This window comes from Mus caroli, chromosome 13 (assembly GCF_900094665.2).
Source record: "Mus caroli chromosome 13, CAROLI_EIJ_v1.1, whole genome shotgun sequence".
NCBI classification, from domain to species: domain Eukaryota; kingdom Metazoa; phylum Chordata; class Mammalia; order Rodentia; family Muridae; genus Mus; species Mus caroli.
Genome location: NC_034582.1, coordinates 56,143,010 through 56,148,095, shown reverse-complemented (window position 1 = coordinate 56,148,095; position 5,086 = coordinate 56,143,010). Strand labels below are relative to the sequence as shown.

The 5,086-nt window shown below is 45.3% G+C and overlaps 1 pseudogene; it reads right to left on the bottom strand.

The window, feature by feature from the left end:
* Positions 1–3,768: 3,768 nt before the first annotated feature.
* LOC110307776 lies at positions 3,769–4,260 on the bottom strand (annotated as a pseudogene).
* Positions 4,261–5,086: the final 826 nt, after the last annotated feature.

Below are 5,086 nucleotides of genomic sequence, written 5' to 3'. Positions count from 1 at the left end.
GAGAGAGAGAGAGAGAGAGAGAGAGAGAGAGAATGATGAATGGTTTACCCAGGACCCTCACTTTTGAGTGAATATGTATAAGAATTGAAAGCACAACTACCATTACTTGAATGTCAGTGTTGATGGCAGTACTTTTAATAATGTTTTTATCAAGGAATAGATAAAATATGGTGTCTACAAAAAATGAATATTGTTATTCAGCCTAAAAAATTAAAACGTTTATGGTGTGACATCTCAGTGTCATTGCGATGATATTATATGAAGGAAATATCCAGATGTACAAGAGCAAATGCAGACTGGCTCCACTCCCATGCAGCACCTAGAGATGTCTTAGTCTGTGGTGTACTGCTGTCCTAAAGCAATGGGGGTTGGGTAACTAATATCAAGATGCCAGCATCTGAAGAGAACCCTTCTTACCGGGTCTTCACCCGGCAGAGGACATCACCTGGACAAGAGAACAACAGGAGGGTGAAGGCCAAAGTCTTCTATCCCACCCCACATAACAGCATACTGGGACAGATTGGAACCAAGAAACACCACACCCAGGGACACAGGGAATTCAGAGGCCACACCCATCAGCTGTGATAGCAAATTGCAATGCAGGAATGGGGAGAATCAGGCTGAACAGCCTGTAAATCTGTGATGTGAAAGCCAGAGGCCAGGTATCAGAGTCAAGATTGCAAGATTCCATCTGTGCAGTGATGTCGCCTCAGGTAAGCTTCCCAAACCCCAGTGAGGAAGGATGAGAAGAGGGATTTGAGGAGGGGATCCTTCCAGGGACAGAGTCTATCAGACCACTAGGAACAAAACTGTGTGCCCCAACCCTGCCAGTGGAACCAATGGGAGAGAGTGAATGGGGGATCCAGGGAGGCCTCCCAACCACACAGGGGTCCGGACATGTGTAATTCTGTCAGGGTCAGACAGGAAGTTGGACTCCTACATGTGAGGCTTCGATGATGCCCTCTTCTTGCACCCCCTCCATCGGGAAACTTCCTGTTCTCTGAAAAAGCATTTGCAGGACAGTGTGAAGCGAACAGGGGTTCCAGCCCTAACCAAAAGGCTAGGTGCAGTGGATACTGCCTGGCAGAGGGAACATCGGTTCTCTCCAGTGGTGCGCCATTGTGTATATCAACCACATTCTAGCACTAGCTCCAAACTCAGGAGTCACAGAATGAACTCATTGCTATTTTTTAATTGACTTTTTATTTTTGTTTTGCTTTGTTCTGACAAGTTTTTTGTCTTATTAGTCTTTTGCCTGCCTGTTTTTGTTTATTATTTTGGGGGGGGGGGTCTTGCTTTGTTTTTGTTTCTTGTTCCTTTTTCTTAAGAGAGGGGGCCAAGAAAACAGACTTGGGTATGTAGGAGGTGGGAGGGGTCTGGGGCAAGTTCTGGGTTTGTGTATTTGTTGTTGCTGCTGCAGTGGTTGTTTTCTTCTGAGACCAAAGGCTTTTAATTACATCTTTTTATTCTTTGAGATTGTAATCTATTTACATCATTTGAAGTTTCCCTTTCCTCCCTCCAAGCCCTCCCATATAGACCCTTTCTTGGACCCTTTCAAATTCATGGTCTTTTTTTCCCCCACTCTTGTTACATACATATGTGTGTGTGTATGTATGTATGATATATAGATATAGATATAGTGTGTGTGTGTGTATATAAATATATACACCCTGCTTAGTCTGTATAATGCTACATGTATATATCTTTTCAGGACTTAACCTTTGGCGAGCTAACCAATTGGTGTGCTCTTCCTTGGGCACAACTATTTCTCCTATGCTCCACATTCTTTAGTTGCTTGTAGTTCTTGTGTAGGGTTGAGGCTTCATGGGCTGTTGCTGCTAAGCCTTAGTAGCCTTGATTTCTTGGCTAGATACAAGAGAATGATTAGTAGTGTTGGTCTAATCAGGCCCTCATTGTTCTTTCCTCTAAGATCCTTAAGACATGAGTCCTGTTCTCAGCTTGATTGTCATTGGCTTGGAGGTAGCCTCAGCTGCTCCAGTGTTTGATTCCAGTTTTGATGCTTAGTGGCACAAGGAGAAGATGAGACACGGAAGAACATACAGTCCAGCTGGTCACATGGAAACTGTCCAGCAGGACCCCAGTGAGAATATTCTTGCTGTGGGGAGACCATAACCACAGTGTAGGTTTTAAGAGACAGATTTCCCCAAGACATAGCCTAATTGAGCACAGTGTACACAAAAATCCCTATTGTCTGTCGCCTCCAGAATGGCTTCCAGAAGTGAACAGTCATCCCCAGCCAGGAGTCCCCTTCATTCATGGCTTCAGGACCACTTGGTGAGCTTAGATTGGGTTTTTCAGGGGAAATACACCCTGCTGGTTCTATGCTTCTAGAGTGAAGAAGAACAGAGGAGAGCCTTGTGGTAAAAGAGGAGAGCCGTGTGGAAAATGATCCAATTAAATAATGGAGAACACTCCAAAGAGAAGCATAGCTTCACCATGGAGGTGAACACCTCTAGAGACATGTTAGTGAGACATGGACGCCTCAATACTGCCTTTCTCCTCAGCTTTTTTCTTTTTAAGATTTATTTATTTTATATAAGTACACTGTAGCTGTCTTCAGACACCCCAGAAGAGGGCATCAGATCTCATTACAGATGGGTGTGAGCCACCATGTGGTTGCTGGGATTTGAACTCGGGACCTTTGGAAGAGCAGTCAGTGCTCTTAACCACTGAGCCAACTCTCAGCTTTCTTAACCACACACACATACGCACACACACACACACACACACTCCCTTAATGATTTATTTGTTCTTCCTTGAAGAACACTGAAGAATCATGCCTGTTCAAGAACAGATTTCAAAACCAGAAGCACAGGCAGGGAGTATTCCGGGAATCTCTACAGGAAGAAGTTCCCAGATCGGCAGACTGGAGAGAGAAAAGCCACAAGACTCCAGTAATGGATCAGGTATGACTCTCATACTCTTCCTGTCCATAGGGAAGCCAAGATGGCGCTGTCATCCCCGCTTCACGGAGGGACACACAGCTTGCCCCTTCCCTTTAAAGAACTCAAACACGTGACCTGCTGTTGAAGGATTGTTGTTGTTCCCGTTGGCTCTGTGGACGATAGCCTTTCCACTCCCTCTTCAGAGTTCATAATGGTTGCTGGGCTTTTAGTGCTTCTGTGCCCCTAGAAGGACGGACATTCGGGAAACAGGAAAGCTGTTGTCAGTGAGCAAGCAGAGCCTAGTGGACTGTTCTCTACACCAACACAGGGGCAGAATTGATGCACTGAGCCGTTCAGAGGGTAAGAGAGCTGGAGGCCTGGTCACAAAGAGCTGTTGCCAATACAAATAGAAGTGTCATTATTATCCCTGCTCTGGTTTTATAAAGGGGGTCTGTTTGGGTGGGACACGCGGATCTCTGGCAGGGTCGCTCTCTCTTCTTGCTCCTGGTGCGGCAGCTTGAGGTGGGCTGGGAGGGGGCGGGGTTAAGGCGGAGAGGGTCCTGCGCTCTTTTTCTCCTTCTCCTCTTTTTTTACCCCTCCCCCGAACCGGGGTAGATACTCACACCAGGGCATGAGGATGCTCTTAAGAAAGCTGTGACAATGGCCCATCTGCTATTGATGGACTATGGAGCTACTTGCAAGTCTGTAAAGGAGGTAAGTACGCCCTGTGTGGAAGTTCTTGCAGGAATGATGTAGAAGTTCTGAGGCATCCCAGTTTAAACTTTGATAAGCAAAAGTTAATGAGAATACCTTTTTTTTTTTTAACCCGTGCAGTCCTGGTCCTTTATTTCTTTTCTGTACATTAGGCCATGAATTCGTATGGAATGGGCTCCAGCAGCACCGGCTTGTTTCCATTATTCCTCACACAGCGTGCTTCTCTGCGTGGCGCAGGCAGCCCCTTCAGGTGAACCCAGGGGCCCTTCTCCTCGGCTTCCTTTTTCTTCTGATCCTTCTCCTTCACCCGCTTCAGGAAGCTGTCTCTGCTCTTCGAGTGCTTGATATGCTCAATCCACACATTGATCCTCTCGGCCAGCATCTTGCCCTTAACTTGCTTGTTTACAATGATGCCCACAGCGGGCTGGGTGACGTTGTAGACTCTTCCGGTTTTGTCGTGGTAACATTTATGGGGCATTCCTTTTTGAACAGTGCCCATTCCCTTGATGTCTACAGTATCACCCTTTTTGTAGATTCTCATGTATGTGGCCAAAGGAACAACTCCGTGTTTCCTCAAAGGCCTAGAGAACATATACCAGGTACCTCGGGTACCTCTCCTCTTTCCCTTTGTGTTCGTCATTTTGGAGAGGTTTTGCTTGGAAATGGAGTATGATACACTTTTCTCTCCTAATACCTTAATTGTTAAATGCCAGAAATTATATATAAAATTTTGTGTATATATATATATATATATATATATATATATATATATGTTATGGGCAGTTCAAAATCTGTTAAAGGGTTGAGGATGTAAGACAAGTATTTGTTAGTATTTGTGAGGACCTGGATTTTATCAAAAATATTAATAATAATTGCTACTAATAATACAGAAGATAAAAAATGTACTTTAAGATTTTGTGGCAGCTGAATTTGTAACCGTGGGAAATGTCCTCTTGCTCCACAGCAAGTGACAGATAAGTGACGATTTGACACATTACAGTACTCTGCAGCTATCAGAACTGATGTTCCTGAAAAGATTCTAATGCCATTGAACACTAGCTATGCAGTAATGGAAGGTTTAAAAACAGCAAGGAAAAAACAACAAAAAGCACACCCTCCCGTAGCACTGAACCACATCAAAGTATGTCAGAAACGGCCGATGGGAAAACAGCAGCAGTTTTTCATTGCTTGAGATGCCCTAGCAGCCAAAGGGCCCTCCCACTACCCCAGGCAAGGCAGGAACTGGCCTTTGTTTCTGCCTGTGGTGCAGTGGCAGGCACATAGCAGCAGCAGCTGCAGTGACAACTGATATCCTCCCCACCACGGTCAATGCTCATCTTCTACTGGGTGCATACTGACTAGAGAACCATGTAATGTAGAGCAGCAGCCCGTGTGCCCCAGGGATGCTCCTTCATGGGATACAGGGACTGTCAGTGGGTGACACAGGCTGTGACCAAATCCGAGGT